Source organism: Eublepharis macularius, chromosome 11, assembly GCF_028583425.1.
Source record: "Eublepharis macularius isolate TG4126 chromosome 11, MPM_Emac_v1.0, whole genome shotgun sequence".
NCBI classification, from domain to species: Eukaryota; Metazoa; Chordata; class Lepidosauria; order Squamata; family Eublepharidae; genus Eublepharis; species Eublepharis macularius.
Window position 1 is genome coordinate 16,016,559 of NC_072800.1, and position 19,756 is coordinate 16,036,314.

The 19,756-nt window shown below is 42.1% G+C and overlaps 1 long non-coding RNA gene across 2 annotated transcripts in view; it reads left to right on the plus strand.

The window, feature by feature from the left end:
• Positions 1–2,786: 2,786 nt before the first annotated feature.
• LOC129337542 (uncharacterized) overlaps positions 2,787–19,756 on the plus strand; it is a 31,443-nt gene continuing 14,473 nt past the window's right edge. For both annotated transcript variants that reach the window (XR_008597832.1, XR_008597833.1), the window contains exons 1-2: positions 2,787–2,901; positions 3,642–3,712. This is a non-coding gene — a long non-coding RNA (uncharacterized LOC129337542). The remainder of the gene's footprint in view (positions 2,902–3,641; positions 3,713–19,756) is intronic.

Genomic DNA, 19,756 nt, shown 5'->3' on the forward strand with positions numbered 1-19,756 from the left:
CACCTGCTTCCTTATTGAACCAGACAAGACACAGAATCTAGCTACTTTGAAGGTGGTTTTGTTAGAACAATCTGAGAGAAGAAGTGATGTATAAAATTTGTCGGACCTGCATTGGAACTTAGACAAAACAGGGGCAACATAAAAGGGATGAATGTCCTTCTAAACTAGATAATGCAATGGGACGTTCCACTGTTTCAACTGGGTCGTTTCCACACTACTCACCTTCTTCCGGAACGCTGCAGAACATCACAAAAAACTGCAGAAGATAGCGTCTTCTGGCGTGAGTTTTGTGCAAAACTCGTACAAATTTTGCACAGAACTCGCACGAGAAGACGCTAACTTCTGCGTTTTCTTCACGATGTTCCACAGTGTTCTGGAAGAAGGTGAATAGTATGGAAATGGCCCTGGATCAGTTGGCAAAGACAACGGCATTGATAGTAGGGGATAGGTTACAAGGGCAGAATGTTGAAACGGGCCAAGTAATTGTTTCTTAATTACTTACCCTGCCCACTTAACACCCCATTCCCTTTAAAGACCATGGCTAACTAGTTTTGAGGGTCAGGTGACTTTTTATCAACAAGATGTCCTGGAGAGCCTTTGCTTTTCAAACATGCAGTGCAGCAGGGCTTTTTTTGCCTTACTCCGTGAAAAGTTATGACTTCTTGACTATTCCATCTGTATAATGTTTCTAATTTAAGTCGTGCTATGGCCATGCTTCGATGGTGGAGCATGTTTATTGCTTTCCTATAGCAGTATAGCCAGGCTGAAGCAGAAACATTTGAAGGGTGGAATCACAGGAGGAATTCCCATACCAGTGCCAGAGCACAAGAATTATGACAAGAATGTATGCCTGGGAACCAAATACATCCCAGTCTATATAGAGCTGTTCATCAAGAGTAACTATGAGAGACGACATATAAAGAACGAAACAAAAAATGCCATGTTTTCCCTGTGTGCTACATATCTGAAACACAACCTTATGTACAAGTTAGGGGATCCTATAGCTTGAATCCAGCAATGTGACAGTGGAAACATAAAACAACTTCATGCACTTCTTCTTGCACAAGATCTTGTGTGAAATCTTCTGCTTTCCTCCCTCTATCATACTGCTCAGAAACTGGATGCACAAGATCTTGTGCAAGCAGAAATTAAAGTGGAGATACAAGAGTTTTGACTTAGCACAAGCAATTTCTGCAGTCTTTTCCTTGTGTGTCTGCCTGTGCAAGAGCTCTAGAGCAAGTCCAGATTTCATGCTGGATCCAACCAAAAGTCTCTAGTCAGCAAATCAAGCACAATTTACAGCTAAGAAAGTTGCAGATGCCCTGACCTGGATAGCCCAGGCAAGCCCTATCTCATGAGATCTCAGACACTAAGCCAGGTCAGCCTTGGTTAGCAGTTGGATGGGAGACCCTCAATGAAGACCAGGGTTGCAGACGAGAGCCATGGCAAACCACTTCTGTTAGTCTCTTGCCTTGAAAACCCCAGGGATCACCACAAGTCAGCTATGACTTGAAGGCACTTTCTGCTACCACCAAAGTTGCAGATAATCTCAGTATCCATGCAGCAAGATCAAAGAAAGCACAAAGATTTCCCACATCGATAGGGTTGCCAAGTCTTCCTGGTAATCAGCAGGAGATTGGGAGGAGGATGGGTTGCAGTATTTACTTTGGGGATCCTTGTGTGTAGGCAAAGTGACAGCATCACATGAAGGGGATGGAATCATGTGTGTGGTCCAGGGCTGAGAATTGGCCCCAAATGCTGTTTTGGGACAATTCCTAAGGAATTGGCTTTGGCACAAAGCATGCATGTGTACTTTCACCCCCACACAACAATGTCTCTTCCAGAAGTGATATCATCAAGGCAGAGCATGGAAGAGTGTGCACCCATTTTCCTGGGCTGCCTCAGTGGCAGGTGATTGCTGGGTGGCAAGCTTCCTTTTCCTCAGAGAGGCAAGCCACCAAGAGTTTGTCCACCACCAGTGAGAATCTGGCAACCCTAATAATCAATTCTATATGATTCTACCACCAAACTTCCTTGATCCTGTACAGGACCCAACCACTAGCAAGGAAAATCATCTCATTGCTAAATATGACTGTAGTTCAGGAAAGTTTAAACTTGCAAAAATTGAGGGAGTGCATCTGACAAGTAATGAAGACCTTCCTCTTTGGTTCTTGTGCTTTCAAAGTTAAGGTTTCAGCTCGTAACTAAAGCATCAGAAGGATGGTAGCAGCTGATATGTTGATTGGATCCCAAGGACTGGATTCCTGACCTGTAATAATTGTGTTGGGAGGCATTTTCATAAGAACAGCTTGCCATGTAAATGTCAGAAGGTACACTTGCTGGGTTCCCCTCTTTTGTACAGGGGTCCCTTTCTCCTTGGCACGTAGCTGGCTTATCAGCAGGCTATAAAAACAAACAGCAGTCCTCCTAATATTCCTCGCAACCATTGGATTAATTGGCTGTGTTAAATGGAGAAAAGGGGTGATTGGAAGAAACAGACTGGCATTTGGAACACTGTGCAAAGCTGAGCAGAGGAAAAGGACTTGCAGTAGCCATTTTATATACAACCATCACTCATTTTTAGACAGCCAGTTTTACCATTTCCCTAATAAGTCAGATGCAACAGAGGTAGAAAAGGTGATTTGTATCCTGAGTAAACACATCTCAGTTCCAGGAAACTGAGTTCCAGGAAAGGTGAATTTGTCCTGGAACAAAGATGTAATCCATCAAATCTAATAAATCACATCTCCTTCTTCCTGTATGTTAGTTCTGTGGCTTAACAGGAAACCAGTTCCATTGGCAGCTGTGTGTGCTGTCTTGTCTGGACCTTGGTCTGTCTTTGTCTACAATCCACTCGACTTAATCAAAAGCCTTTTTCATTATTAAATGACATATCAGGAAGTAAGTACTATTGCTATGCTTCATTTTTTTCAGCCACTCAATTGTCGTATACAAGTCTCGACATTTATAAATATTATGTGAGCTAATGAACTGGCACAGAAAGCTACAGCACTATGAACTTGGGCACATCTCAAATGGCATTGTGCCTCAATTGCATCATATAAATGGCTAAAGGGACAATCTGACTTAGTGATGCCACTGAATACATTCCAGAGTAAAAAGCTGGAGTCTTTTGTTGGTTTCTATTTGAACAGAAAATGTGTTTAGACCTGTGCGTCTCAGTGATTGGACTTTGAGGTTACTATTTTGATTTGCTCAGTACACTGATCTCATTACCTTTATTTAACATTTGTGTTTCAGTTCAGAGAAATGAATACTTTCAGTTATCTATTGACGAAGGTCCTTTGACTGGGTTCTTTGCAGGCAGCTAATATTACAGTCTGACATGTTAGTGACAGCATGTTAATTTCTGCTCTTTGGCCATTGTTTGGGCCTGACAAAGACTTGTGCTCTGTCCATTTAAATGGCTGGTAAAGATGATAGTTGTTCTTTTGCTTAAATGCACTTCCAAGACTTTCCAAACTAAATGCAAAAAAAAAAAAAGTCTACTACCAGTGCAGGTTTAAAATATTTCCCAAGCATTATTCTTATTTGTTAGTTACCAACTTTTTGCCATGATTTATCTTACATTTAATAAAATAATAATAATAACAATATTCAATTTATATATCACCTTTCAGGACAACTTAAAGCCCACTCAGAGCGAATAACAAAGCCCTGCTGGAGCCAGTGGTGCAGGAGATGACAACAGGTATATCTTATGCCTGTCATTGCTTCCCAGACTTGCACAGTCACTAGCCATGACCAAAGCAACTCTGTGAGATGTTGGCAGTGCCGATGGGACTTTCCTTGCTTCTAGCATGTCTGGCCAAGTACATACAAAGTTCTTCATGGCTTTGATCCGTCATACCTATGGGACTGCCTCCCTCCCTATGTTCCTCCATTGCAGCTTTGTTCATCTGAACAGGGTCTCCTGCAGGTGCAAGGTAAAATTAACAGCAGCCCATACATGGGCTTTCTCTGTGGTGGCCCCTATCCTGTGGAATGACCTGCCTGAGGAGGTCAGGAGAACCCCCACTCTCCTGGCTTTCTGCAAATGATGCAAACCAAACTATTCAAAAAGGCTTTTTACTCAAATGGGAGGGCTGTACTGTAGGGATGGGGTCTCAGATGCTTAGCTAATGAGTTAGGAACTGTAGACTTCATCACTATATTGCCTTTCATATTATCTGTTGCTTTAAATATGTACTCTTATGTACCACCTGTGCGCCATATTGTCTAATGATAGTGCTAGAATTGATTATGTTCTGTTTCAGCATAATTTTTCTGCTCTGTATTGGAGTCTTGCTAATTCTATGTCTTTTAAATTTGTATTTATTTACCCTGTGGCATTGTTTATGGAAATGTCCTTGATACTGATTGTACTAATCACATACTGTGTACTCTGTCTAAAGTCTCAGTGAGAAAGGCAGACTATAAATGACATAAATAAATAAATAAATAAATAAATAAATAAATAAATAAATAAATAAATAAATAAATAAATTCTCTTCCCCTCCTTCTACATACAGTTTTGCCTGTAGATAAACGTCTTCACAGATAGAAGAATTTTTGTGACCCTTGGGCCAAAAAAAGTTGCCTTCCCCTGAAATGGACAAATGTGTGCTAAAAGGACCAATGGTCTGAGTTGAGGTCTGGAAGCTGCAAAGGCTAATGACTGCCCATTACCTATAGCTTCTCCATTCTGGAGGGTCTGTAGTATATCTTTGCATTGGGATTTACCCCATGTCCCATCAGGCAAAAATCTTGACTAGTGTCCTCCAAAGTGCTTGCTTCTCTCTAACCTGGGAGCATCTATTTAAGGCACAGAATCGGCATCAGAACATTTGATGTGCTCTTCCTAGGCAATTTGTTGACTGTCATAGATGGCACTATGAAACCCTGACCATACAGAAGCGTGTTGGGTCCAGTAGCACCTTAAAGACCATCTAGATCCCTAGGGTATGCGGTTTCAAGAGTCAAAGTTCTCTTTGACTCTTGAAAGCTCATACATAAAAATTTCCAGGCTATAAGCTTTCAAATGTCAAAGCTTCCTTCTTCAGAACAGAATGTTGTCTGTGAAATTTTGGATGTGAAAACCAAATCTGTGGTTCTTGATTCAAAATCGGAATATTCCACTCTGCAATCATATGCAGAGTTGTTCCAATCTAAACAAATTGATTTTAATGTGTTTTTAAACTGGAGTAATTCTACGAAGGATTACATGTTAATATCTCTGGATTGTGTTGATTTTCCCAATCAATTAAAACTTGCTAAGCTATGACCTATCAACTGAAATAACTGTTGCAGGTCATCTATCAAACACTGCCAAATGCTAAAGCCATTTTATGTCATTTATCAAAAACTAAATATCACACCAAGGAGCCCCATGGTGCAGAGTGGTAAGCTGCAGTACTGCAGCCTAAGCTCTGCTCATGACCTGAGTTCGATCCTGGTGGAAGCTGGGTTCAGGTAGCCGGCTCAAGGTTGACTCAGCCTTCCATCCTTCTGAGGTCAGTAAAATGAGTACCCAGTTTCCTGGGATAAAGTGTAGATGACTGGGGAAGGCAATGGCAAACCACCCCATAAAAAGTCTGGCAAGAAAACGTCGTGATGCGACTTCCTGCCATGGGTCAGTAATGACTCGGTGCTTGCACAGTGGACTACCATTACCTTTAAATACAACACCATGTCTGTGAAATGCTGATAAATATCCTGTATTGGAAACAAAGTAACAAATCAAAATTTAAAATAAAATGTAATTGATCACTAAATACTGATATCAAATAGTCAATGAATGTTCAGCAAAAATGTCAATATTCAGAGAAAATCTAATGATTACTCAGCACCACAATTTGTAGAGGAAAATTTGGGGAAAGAAATTTATTTCTGCTTCATTGTTAACTTTGTTCATTTTGCCTTCCAAAATAGGAGGGTGTTTTGCAATGTATCAAAAAGTATATTCCCGCACCATTGAGCAATGGACTCATCATATAGCATCATCATATCATGCAATGGCATCATATGCATATATTAATAATGTTTTTATGTGGAAATACAGAAGGGTCTGTATGCTGAGAATGTTTATCCCCTTTTAGATCCCCAAATCACAGAGAAAAAATTATAGATAAGTAATTAAAAAGCAAAACATTAAAATCAAATGTAACACTTTCCATCTGATGTTTCTTACTTTCCCTTTGATGGTTTGGATTCTAGAGTTGCCAGGCTCCCAATGGTGCCTGGAGATCCTCTGGAATTATAACTGATCTCCGGTCTACAGAGATAAGTTCCACTGCAGAAAATGGCTGTTTTGGATGATGGACTCTATGGCATTATACTCCACTGAGGTCCCTCCCCTCTCCAAATACTGCCCTCCACAGGCCACCCCCAAATCTCCAGAAATTTCCCAACTTGGAGTTGTGGATGTGTGTTATGTGCCATCAAGTCACCTCCAACCTATGGCAACCCTATGAATGAAAGACCTCCAAAACGTCATATCATTAACAGACTTGCTCAGATGCTGCAAACTGGAGGATGTGGCTTCTTTTATTGAGTCAAGCCATCTCTTTTTAGGTCTTCCTCTTTTCCTACTGCCACTTTTCCAGAGAATGTTGTCTTCTCATGATGTGACCAAAGTACAATAACCTCTGTTTTGTCATTTAGAGAGAATTCTAGAGAGAATTCAGGCTTGATTTGATCTAGTACCCACTTATTTGTCTTTTTGGCTGTCCATGGTATCCACAAAACTCTTCTCCAGCAGCACATTTCAAATGAATCAATTTTCTCCGTGCAGGTTTCTCTACCATCCAACTTTCACATCCATATATAGTAATGGGGAATACCATAGTTTGAATTATCTTGATCTTGGTTCCCAGAGAGACATCTTTGGCCATTTTTACACTGCTTACCAGCCACAGAACATTGTGCCGAGCTCCCAGAACGACAGCATCTTCCTGGGGCAAAATCATGCCAGGAAGACACTGTCATTTCGGGAGCTCAGCACGATGTTCCGTGGCTGGTAAGCAGTGTGAAAACAGCCTTTATCTTTAAGGATCTTTTCTAATTCCCTCATAGCTGCTCTTCCAAGTCTCAATTTTCTTTTGATTTCTTGTGATCCTGGAGTTGGCAACCCTAATTTGAATTCAGATCTCCCTGGTGCTGGCTCCCTTCATGCTCATTTCATGCATGACAAAAGTTGCTCAGCTGGAGGCACGAGTCATATCTAGGCCTCACTTAAATACAGGTAGCCAATAAATTATGTTCTGTAAGGCACATTTCCAGAAACATCTGATTTTTATTTCTACAAGTACTAATCCTACAATCACATCACATCTATGAGTCTCCTGATTCCAAATCCCAGAGTTCCTGAAGTGTGAGATGTTGGTCTGTTGTCATAAACATGTAAATCTCCCAAGCCACGAGAAGTGGTTTGGCCTCAACATACAGCAAATCTTATTCTATCTGAACTCTGTGTGATGATACAGCACTTGTAAGGCTGGCTTAGCATAACGCCTTCCTTCGGTATTTGTTCTCTACGTGATGAGACATTGTTACAGTTCTAAGGAGAAGATTATTGTTAGGTCATTCTGCATTGGAGTCACAATGCTACAAACTTTCCTTGGTAAAAATGGCTTGAGAAAGTAGTTTTCGAAAGGTCTTCTGGGAAACCCTCAGAAACATATTGGGGTTCTTCTGTGACAAGATCAACTATAACTAGCCATTTCCCTTGGAGAAATGCATGGTTACTAAAGAGGGCAACCCTCCCGCCCTCTTCCAAAATCGAAGGCTGAACAATGGGGACTCTTTCCTGATAAATCAGATACAGATTAGGAAACAGATCACGCAAAAGCAGGGGACTTTCAAGGACTTGTTGGGGGGCATCTCATTTCTTCTCCCCCACTATTTCACTCTTCCATTCCCTGACATAGCCTCTCCCCTTTTCCTGACCCCTTCCTTTCATCCTAACCACGCGCCAACCAAAATTTATCTACATTTGTTTCCAGTTTCCTTCCTTTTATTTATTTATTTAATATATATATTTATATATTTCCATAAACAATATCATAGGGTACATAGATACACGTTTACAAAGACATAGCATTTGCAAGGATCTAATACAGAATAGAAGAAATGCTGAAACAGAACATAATCTATTCTAGGAGTGACATTAGACAGCATGAAGCGCAGGTAGTATATAGGAGTACATATTTAAAGCAGCAGATAATATGTAAGGCAACATAGCGGTAAAGTCTATGGTCCCTGACTCATTAGTAAAGCATCTGAGACCCCCTCCCTACAATACCACCTTCCTAGCTGAGTAAAAACCTGTTTGAATAATTCGGTTTTGCATTGTTTGCAGAAAGCCAGGAGAGTGGGGGCTCTCCTGACCTCCTCAGGCAGACTGTTCCACAGGATAGGGGTCAACACAGAAAGCCTGTGTACAGGCTGCAGTTGATTTCACCCATGTGCAAGCTGGCACCTGCAAGAGACCATGTTCAGATAAGTGAAGCTGCCATGGAGGGACATAGAGAGGGAGGCAATCTTGTAGGTATGCTGGGCCAATGCTTTGAAGAGCTTCGTGTGTAATAACTAGAGATGGGCATGAACAGTAATACAAACTAAAAAAACCCACGAACAGCCCAATCTGCTGTTTACGAACAAGCTGTTCATGAGTCCCCATTCTAAACAAACAGGTGGTCATTGAAAGCCTTGTTCATTGCTGTTCATCAAGCCAGACAGTCTGGCACCTGCAATCAATTTCCATGGCAACTCAGGCAGGGATTGTTTGAACTCTGTCTGAACTCCTGCTGTTGCCCTGGAAACCCCAATCTAAGCCCAGTTTAGCTTGATAAGCAGGTCTTCCTTACAAGTGTGGACTGGAGCTCCAAATTTGTTACAAGAGGAAAATATCATGGGGGAGGGGGGCCCCCAGATCTGGCTTTCAGGGAGAGACAGCTGCTGTTAGAGAGACAGGGTGAGTGCATTGGAGCTTGAATTTTATTTGTGTGTAGTGGGATAGGGATCTACCCCTTCAGGTTCCAGGGCTGCTGCCAGGCTCTGGGCCAAGCTATTATTTATTATTGGTACATTTCCTGCTGTCTGCTCAGGTAGGATTTCTGTGAGAGGTGCAGTAGGGATCTTGATGGCTGGAGGAAAGCCTGCTGGCCCCCACGAACAATGAACAATGAACATGTTCATGAACAGGATCATGTTAGTCAATGTTCGTTTTCCATTCATGGATGGCAACAAACAACGAACACCATGTTCATTTTTTTTCTGTTCGTGCCCCTGTCTAGTAATAACAAATACCTTGAATTAAGAACGGTAACTGATGGGTAGCCAATGGAGTGACCATAGGATGGGAGTGATGTTCATACTCCTGCTCACTCCTGCTAATAGTCGGGCTGCAGCATTTTGCACCAATTGGACCCTCCTAGTTAACTTAAATGGGAGACCAATGCATAGTGCATTACAATAGTCAAACCTTGATGTTTCCATAGCATGGATCCAGGTGGCCAGGTTGGTCATGTTAAGATAAGAAGCCATCCTCCAGGCTAGAGTGAGATTGTAGAAAGCATTTTTTGTGTCAGCCTTAACTTGTTTTTCTAGTAGTAGTGTTGGATCCAGTATAACTCCTAGGCTCTTAACCAAGTTTGCAAGGGTCAGAAAAACTCCATCAAATATGGGGAGTACAATGTCTTTCAAATCTCTGCCTTCCCATCAAGCATCACTTCAGTCTTGTCTGGGTTCAATTTCAATTTGTTATTTTTCAGCCATTTCACCATAGCTTTCAGGCAGCAGTCTAAGATTTCTACTACATCCTTTGGGGACCTGGATAGCGAGATATAGAGTTGTGTGTCATCTGCATATTGATGACATTCAACTCCATAGCTGCAAATGAGTTCTCCCCCTGGCAGCCTTTTCCCTAGAAAACTGTAGCTGAACCAGTTGCACAGCAGGGAACCCACAAGAACTCGCAGAAGGCATCTCAATTTCCCCTATATCCCCCTCCCTGTACATTTTCTTTTTTTCCTCCTCTTGGCAACCCTCATATCTCCTTTCCCTGCTTCCTCCTTGCTTTCCAACCAACTAACTTGCGTACTTTTTATCTGTTCCACATCTTCAGCTATATTTATTATTTATTTACTTCATATACCCCCTGCCTTCCTTTGCAAGGGGGACCTAAAGCAGCTTATATTACTTCCATTTTATCACTACACAACTACCTTGTGAGGTAAATTAGGCTAACCGTGAGATTGGCCCAAGGTAACCCAGTAAGCTTCTATGGCAGAGTGGGGATTGAAACCTGGGTGTCCCAGAACCTAGTTTGAAATTCTAACCATATGCTGCAGCTGCTGTTGGATAGTAGTGAGCAGCTGGTCCTGCCAGTAGTTGCTGTAGGGCCTAATGATTTTTCCCTCAAAAGCCAAAAGAAGCTGAGAAAGGGCCCTGCCCCCTCCTTCCAGCATTTTCTGACAGAAGCCAAGGTTTGAAGGCTAACAATATTGTTGTGGCTGCCTAGCAACTTGAGAACCACAGAGGGCATTTTTTTCTTAAAGGTACAGGAGCTGCTTCTATTTGGGTGTGATTAACTCCCCCCACCCCAATGTATTTTCTTTTAGGTTTGTGATTTTTCTGCTAACCTGAGGCCTTCTCAAGTTTATGGAAAGATCTGCCAAGAAGGGACAACACTGCTCATGCTTATATATAGTTTTTAGGAGAAATCATTTGTAGCTATATGAGACAGGGTGCAGATTATACCCAGCTCAGTATCTCACTGAGAGGTGCAGTGCACTTACTCAGAGGTGCCCCACTGTCATTAACAGGATTCACAGAAAATTGGATATAGCTGTAGTGATAAGCATGTTGTAAGGTTATTGAAGTCAATAGGGCCAGAAAGTCTTTAACTTTGGCTGAATAATGGCCTGGGTTCCAGGCAATGTAGCATTCATTGTTAAAAAAAATAATGTAAACTTACATTCAGGAAAGTGGGAAGCAAGAATGGCATCAACTTGAAATGCTACCAGCTGAGAGCAGTCCTGAACATTTCAGATTTGAGACAATCTGGGCACAACCCAAATTGCATTAAATTTCACCAGTCTCCTCAGGAGAGTAAGATGCACGGCTGCCTCTATTCCGTATGCCTGAACAGAACTTACAAATGTTTAACAGTGGCTGGAATGTGCCATTATTATTTTACATTATTTCAGCAAATAAAATCATATCTTTGACAGCAGAATGTGCTCTTCCCTTGCACCACCAATATAATCATTTCATTTCTTGGCTCAGATTTAAGTGTCTGTCAGGAAGGGAGACTGGGAAATATGAGTAATGATGTAATTTGACTACGACTGTCTGAATATTCAAATCAAATTGTAAATTCAGAATGCTTCCAATTACTGTAAATTTACCACCACCCCTCACTCATGCACGCACACCCACACACACATGCGCACGAACACACACACAAAGCAAAATAAATATTTTTATTTCAATATTTTGGGAGGAGCCAGGACTTGGACCTGTAAGACATGTTGGAATGACATTGATTCTTAAGGTATATCAAGCCTTTAAGGAGGACAGATGAAAACTGAGGGGAAAAACAAAGTAGGAAATTATTTCAGGGCCAACTTCTATTAGAAGCCGGTTTGCCACTGATAATAATGGAGGCAGCAGAAATTCATGGTAATAAGAACTTTTTACAGGGGCACAATTCACAAAAGTGGAGAAACCTAGATTTAGGGTTGCCAACTCCAGGTTGGGATATTCCTGATTTGGCTGCTGATTCAGGGTTTGAAGTCTCTCAAGATCTGTAACTTCATGTAGAAGCACTAGATAGACCCATCTTTTCCTTGCTATATATCTCCCCCATTGGCAGGGGCGGGGGAGACAACCCTTTCCCATTTGAACGTAAGGGAGTGTGTCTGTTTCAAAACAAAAACAGCTTAGGAGTGCCAAACGGCACCCAGCTAGTGTCTTACTGTCAAACTTACTTTCTCCGGACTAGTCTCTGAATATGGGAAGTCAGCTGAATTGTGATAAAAACTTTGCAAGAAAGAGAGCACAGCAAATTCCAAAAGGGTATCTGTGGGAAAAGAGGAATACCCAACATGTGATGGATTGACACTGGAAAGGAAGCCACAGCCTTCAGTTTGTGAAACCTGAGCAAGGCTGTTGGAGGTCACCGTAAATCAGAAGTGACTTGTTGGCACATGCTTTTCGTAAGCCAACGACTTCATCAAATGCATGAACCCAGCAAATGATGGCAGAGAAAGGCCACAAGGTTTCCCTTCTCTTGCTTGCACGCTCTTTTTTTTTTTTTAAAAAAATCTAAACTTCCACTGGCCACTTGATGGTTCTGGGAGAAGGAAGAAAAAGCTTTGTCAGTCACCAGTTCATGCTTGTCCATGCTTGCCTAGCAAGAGTTAATTTTAATTATATATATAATGGCTATGTTTTCTCTTGTATGTTGAAATTTGGGTGAGAGGCTCCTTAAGTGAAGGGTACAATCCCATACTATTTCACCTCAACTGGTTGTGGAAGATGGGAAAGCTATACTCAGAAGTGTGTTTCCCATTGGAACCCAAGGAAACAATGATCGCACTTTCAAATATGTATTTAGGGGTCCTATGTTCTCCCATCTCCTGCTGCTCCTCACAGCAGCAGCAGGAGAAAAATTGTAAAAAAACCCAGCACTGAGTGCGATGTCACATCACTTCTATTAAAAAACAAACAAACCAGAAGTGACATAGGGTAGCTCTAGGAATCACTGAAAACTCTGTTGTTTCACCATGGAGTTTCTGGTGATTCCTAGAGCTAACTATGTCACTTCTGGCTTTTTAACTGAAAGTGATGTGATGTTGCAATCAGCATTGCAGCTCCCCGTATCCCCACCTACAGCTCTCCCACATGTTGCCGGGCTCTGCTTTGCTACCCTGGGTGTATATCTCATATTAAAGCATCCTACTCGATTTACAAAAAGCCTTGAGTAGAATTTTCACCAGAAGTGACTCTAGTTGTATTAGAAACCCACTCCAATAGTTGCTTCCACTGACTCCAACAGGAAGCACAATGACATATATCACCCTTATACTGGATCAAACTCTTTCGCCCAGCCCTTCTGCATAGCACTTTGGATCTCAGTCTCTGTTTTTCCCCAACCTTGTTGCATTTTACCAATGTGTCAAAGTGAATAAATAGAATGATTTGTTTGGAAAGAATAAATGGAATTTGGCACAAAACTTCTAAACAATGCCACATGGTGTACATGAAAGAGAATGGAAAATAGCATTCAAATAAATTTAATATTCACTCATGACAGATTGCAGTTATAATACTGGCAGACACTGAAATATGAAACATTGTTATGTTCTTGGAAATGAGTTCTTTAAAAATCATGTCTCTGTCCGTGCTGTCCAACCATTGAGGCCTATTTTACAGAACTGCATTCCAAAGGGCTGTAACATGTTAATGTATTTGAAAACCTACGTGCAAAATCTCCTTTGGATGGTCCCAGTGGTTTCTAGTGGTGCATATTGGAATGATAACTTTAAAATATCATTTTTCAGTGTTTTGTTCTCAGTTATGCAAAAATCGGGGGTATTCGGTGTCCACCCAGTTGCCCAAAGGCCTCTTAAATGCATGTGTGTTTTTAGCTGTTTTGATTTATTTCAAGTTTAGTAGGTTTTGTTCACCCAGCTTTGCTTTGGCTTCTTCAGCTTCTCTAGTCTTTAGAATTCAGGTATATTATTGATAAAATATGTATTTGAAATAGCTGCTGTTCTCATACTCCTAGATGCTTGCTTGGGATAAGTTTCAGACACTTGGTTGGCTCCTAGGAGTAACCTTCATTCTTCCAGCTGTGACTTATCCTTCCAGAATATTTCCTTGGCTGTCCCAATACTCTGTGGAATTTCTCCCCCCGATCTCCCCATCTGCTCCCTGTGCTAGCACTTCCCTGGCATGAGGTAATATTCCTTTCTGCTACTCATTCCACATTTTAATGTTCTGCAAGATCAACAAAATGTTCAGGTAATGTGAATGTCTGACATACTATCCATCTTTAAAAAAGGACGTTTCCAACTACTCGTAGCAAGGCCGTTTCCACACGTCCTTAAAAGGACAGTCCACTCATCGAATGCTTCTGGCTTTCCCCCTTCATTCCTCATGTCTCCAATTTCAAAATGGTAGCAGGCTGTTTGGCTTCCATTTTGTCGGCGCCTTTTCAGGAACCATGGGAAAGTGCATTCTCAGAAAAGGCGGAGATGTGTTGAGTGAAGGGGGAAAGCTGGCAGCATTCGGGGCAACATTCGGTGAGTGGGCCGACCCTTTAAGGACATGTGGAAACAGCCTATGTTGACTGGAGAACTGGTCCTCACAGATTGCCTCTGATTGGCTGCTGTGATGCGGTTGATAGTAAGCACAGGGCCAAATCCCTACCCAGGCATGGAGTCTAATGAATGAACCTTGACAATTCACAAATACTTTTAGCCCAGTAGTAGAATGTACACTTTGTATGCAGATACTCCTGGCTTCGGTCCCTGATATTTCCAGTTACAAGACGTATTTATAGTTCACAATTGTTAGAATACATTTCACTGAGCAACACTTGAGAGTAGCTGTTTCCAGTGTGGTTGCCTGTGGGTGCTGTGGTGCCCATCTATGTATTTTCTGGTACCAACCTGCTTCTTGTGAATATCAACCTTAGGTATTAATTGTACTTCAGACTGCAGGCAGGTGGTTATGTTTTAGAATGTTCCTATATATAAGCAAACCACTGAACAGGAATGCAAGCCTCTAGCGTTCTCCCTGAGGGGATTACTTTCTACATGTAGGGTGTTACTGGCAGTGACTCTCTTAAGTAGGGATCCCCAACTTTGTGGGGCACCCTTCATAAAATGGCAACCATAGAAGCAGGGCCTAATCACAAAATGGCTGCCATCAGGAGGTGTGGTAGACAGTGCCCTCAAGTCAGAGTTGATTTATGATGACCTCCTGTGGGCAAGAGACTAACAGAGATGGTTTGCTATTGTCTGCCTCCGCAATCCTAGTCTTCGTGGGAGATCTCCCATCCAATTATTAACCAAGGCCGACTCTGCTTAGCTTCTGAGGTCTGCAAAAATTAGGGGTATTCAGTGTCCACCCATTTGCCCAAAGGCCTCTTAAATGTATGTGTGTGAAGTGATCAGGCTCACCTGGATTATCCAGGTGAGGGCGCCATTGGGAGGTAGGACTGGGTTGTTTGCTTTGGGGAAGAGAGACTGTTTCAGGTTACAAAGAAAGGGGGAAGTTTGCGCCTTAAACAGCCACAGAGAGAGGTCTTCACACGCAGAGAGGTAAACAAAGCCCATGTTCATGGCCTGTGTCTGTGGACAAGCCAGAAGGCACCTGTGGCTGTTCAGGCAGCGATTCTAACAGAGAGGGGAAGGGCCATTCGGACTTCACTTCCCAGGTAACCTTGCGAGAAAAATCTAGTGTTCTCCATGTGAAGAAAGTCACTTGTAGCTTTGCTCTTTGTTAGTCAGCTGGTAGGGATGACACAAAGCTCCCTGCTTTGCTTCTCCTCCATTGGAATTCATCCCCAAGACGAAAAGACTTGTGACCAACCCAGGCAGCACACCTGGCTTGAATTTTGGCTTGCCATATCCTTGACAGCTCCCACCCCCCACATATTTCCAGTCTCAAGTTGACGGTAGGGTTGCCAATCTACTGGGCACAAACCTGGAAGTAAAGCCATAGAATTTCAGGAAAACCCGACAGCAACATGCCAACAAAGTGCCTCATTTGTTGAGCCCCCCCCCCCAATTTAGCTGCTGCAGCAAGAGTGGCGGGGCCAAAGCAGGTCTACAGCCAAAGCAAGAGACCTGGTTAACCTTGTAGCAGCAAAATAGGATGTCTATTTAGTCCCAATGGATAACTCATACATGGCTAGTGAGAGGTGCTTATTTTAGCAAGTCACAGATCAGCTTACAGCTAAAGGCGGTCCGCCAGTATCTGTTTATTACATCCCTTTTTCTTCTATGTTTGATTGCTCACTAATTAGGGTTACCACCTCTAGGTGGGACTGGGATTTCTTCCAGAATTTCAACTGATCTCCAGACTACGGAGACTGAATCCTCTGGAGGAAATGACAGCTTCAGATTCTATGGTGGACTATAGAGTCTAGGAGAAACTGAAGTCTCTCCCCATGGAGCACCCCCAAATCTCCAGGAGTTTCCCAATTCAGAGCAGGTAATCCGATCCCTAATAAAAAGCCCAGTGTATCTATCCGATCTACATATAGTAACTGTTTCTCTTCCTTCCTCTGCGTCTCCATGCATAGAACTGTATGAATGAAGCGGATACTGAAGCTTGCCTCTGAAGTACTGTGGGAAAATATGAACTGGGATATGAAGAGCAGGCTGAAATTAATTTTTCAATATGCTCTGAAAAAGCCTCCTCTCCATCTCCATCGGTGGAGGGGAGGGTATTCTGGCTGTGACCACAAGGAAAACTGCCAAAAGGCAGTGATAAAAGACAGGATCCTGTGCTATTTGCAGCCCAGCTGGAAACAGGAAGTACCAGAAATCGGACAGGAGTTCTCGTCCTGTCACGAGGCTTGACCTAGTTCTACAAAGCTATGACCGGAATTCTTGCTCTCTTAGGATTTAAATGACATGTGTATCTTTTTTTCACTTCGGGAAAAATAGAAATCTGAACCTCCACTCTGAAAAGCACGTGGACTGTCTATTGTAAGTGTGTGTATAGGGTGGGAGGGGAAGGGGCCCAACAAGATCAACCTCTGGCTCTTTGGTTGGTGTCCCAAGGCTGCACTCCTTACAAAGGAAGCAAGCAAAGCCTTTGTCATTTGTCCTTGAAGATACTAGTCATGCGTAAGGCCATCAGGGGCGGGGATAATGCTGCAGCCAACAACCCTTCGGCATCTACTTGATTTATTACTTCATTTATACCCTAACTTTCTCTCCGATGAAGACCCCAGGGGGTTATACAATTCTCCTCTCTCCTCTGTTTTATCCTGACAACAACCCTATGTGGTATGTTAGGTTGAGGATATGTGACTGGCTCAAAGTCACCCAGTAAGTTTCCATGGCAGAGTGTGGATTTGAACCTGGGTTTCTCAAATCTAAGTCAAACACTCTAGCCTTGGTAGCAGCAGAAACTTTTTGGCAATGCTGAGGGAGGCAGCAATACATAGGTCACACAAAGGGGGCAAAAAGCCAGAGGTGATGGTAGTAGTGGGAGGTAAACCACAAAGGGAAGGTGTTCTCAAGGTAAAAGCCTGGGTAAAGTAGAGAATACTAGAAGCTCTGTGTGTGGGTGGGGGTGGGGGAAGTACAAGGGGTGTTTCATGGCTTTTTTTCAGCTGGAACATGGTGGAACGGAGTTCCGGAACCTCTTGAAAATGGTCACATGGCTGGTGGCCCCGCCCCCTGATCTCCAGACAGAGGGGAGTGTAGATTGCCCTCCACGCTGCTGGAGCAGCGCGGAGGGCAGTCCCCTCTGTCTGGACATCAGGAGGCGGGGCCACCGGCCATGTGTCCATTCTTGCCGAGGGCGATTTAGACTTTAAAAAACTCTCCCCTTGTTCCAGCTGACCCAAAGTGATGTCATTGTGGGGTCCTGAGTTCAACCACTGACTTCTACCACCTCTTTCCCCAGAAAAAATGCCCCGGTTGTGACCAAGGCCCTCCTGAGGTAAAAGTTTAAGGTAATGTAAGGAGGAGGTATAATAAAGGGCCAAGGTAGATTCAACAGCAGAAAACCAAAATGCTACATGTTGTATTGTTAATTGAATGTCCAAGCTGTTGATTGTGTTGACTTACACTGTGTAATCTGCCTTGAGTCAATGGCAGACTATAAATAATGTAAATAAAATAAATAAATATTTCAAAAGAAATTGTCCTACATATGTCATGTTAAGTCTTAGGTTAACCAGCATCCTTAAGGGAAACAAAACACACTCAAGAAGAACAGTCACAATGTGCACATATTCCTACAATGGGACAAGGGTGGCATGATGGGAAAGAGACCAGGGCCATTTCCAGATGGCTTACCTGCCTCCGGAACGTTGCGCCATCTTGCGGGGAAAACGTGAAATATCGCGTTTTCTCGCGCGAGTTTTGCGTGACATCACGCCATCTGGAAACAGCCCAGGCATGGATATGAAAACACTGTGAGAAGAATGTCACCTCACTGGTCCTTTTGCTTGACATATCTGAGGACATATTTTGCTTCTCAAAATAGGGTCTCAGTGTTTAGCATGCCAGATGGATAATTTCTTTTTAAAATTTTTTTATTGAAACTGTAGTCTATAACTACAATAAGATACAAATATATAGCAATAACAACAATAATATTAACAATAACAATAATTAAAATAAGCAATGTACAACTCTAAAATACAAGAAAACATATCTGGTTATTTTCAGGGAGAATATATTTACAATAACAAACTTGGTGTTACAATATATAGGTATCTTACACATTTACGTATATACTAAAGATTTTTAATCCAGGTAGAGAACTATTATTTTCTAAGTAATCAAAGAACAGATACCATTTATCAGTAAAGTGCGTTGTGTTTGGGAAATGTTCTGCCTGATATAATTTATCATAGTTTTTCAGAAATAAAATGGTCTCACATTTTTGAATACCAGTTATCAATTCAGGGGATGGATTTTGTTTTCCATAGTGTGGCTACTGCACTTTTTGGAGCTAATAGCAGGGTGCCTATAAGATCTTTTCTTATCGGGGAAATGGGGACTTGATATTTATCCCACTGATCTAGGAAAATAATCTCTGGTGAAACGGGAATCTCATATCCCGTTATATATTTAATTTCCCGTAGAACCTTATTCCAAAAATTTCTAACGAAGGGACACTCCCACCAACAGTGAGCGAAGCTTCCTTCCTCCCCGCAGCTTTTCCAGCAGTTTGGATTGGATCAAGATGAAATCTGAGATGGATAGATTTCTAAGGCAATATTTACTTAGGGGATTTTTTTTGAGATTGTATCTCCAGAGATCTGCTTGATGACCCTATTAATCAGTCAGATACCAATGCTTTAAGGTAAATTCTTTATGAAGCAAGAATTTTCATCCTTTGGGAAGATATCTAATAATTCTAATGCTGGAGTTTGTGGGTCAGAGCGCTAAGCCTGTTTTCAGTACGATAACCTTAGTACAAAGGAAAACTGAAATAGTCCTTTCCAAACTTTTCATCACTGTACCGGAGAGTGTTGCCCAATTGGCAATCTGGAATCTTCATTGTAGAGATTCAGAATCCTCCAGTCATTTGCCAATACTCTGGAATGAAATTCCTCCCCAGTTGCATGTTTTTGGCAGAATTCCCAGGCAACAGCTCTATGACTTCTTCTCTTTAGGGCATTGTCACTGGACATTTGTAAAAAAAATCCCCCCAAATACAGCCACTTATCATTTACCATTTCCTTTCTGTAAATAAAAGGGCAGCCGGGGTACAAAACAACTCCACAAATACCAACTGGATTTGTCATTGGGGCACAGCCACAGAAAACAGATAATATTATACAGAACTGGCTTGAGTTATTCATAATTAGAATTTGGAGGGGGGACAACTGAAAAGAAACATGTGAAAATGTGTATCTAGGCTTTAAGTGTTTGAAACAGGCTCTAGGTGTTGTGAAACATGCGGGCATCAAAACCAATTTTGAGAGTAGGACATCTCACTACCTTAAGAAATAGTGGCATTTGGCTTGGAGTAGAGAATGCACCCCAAT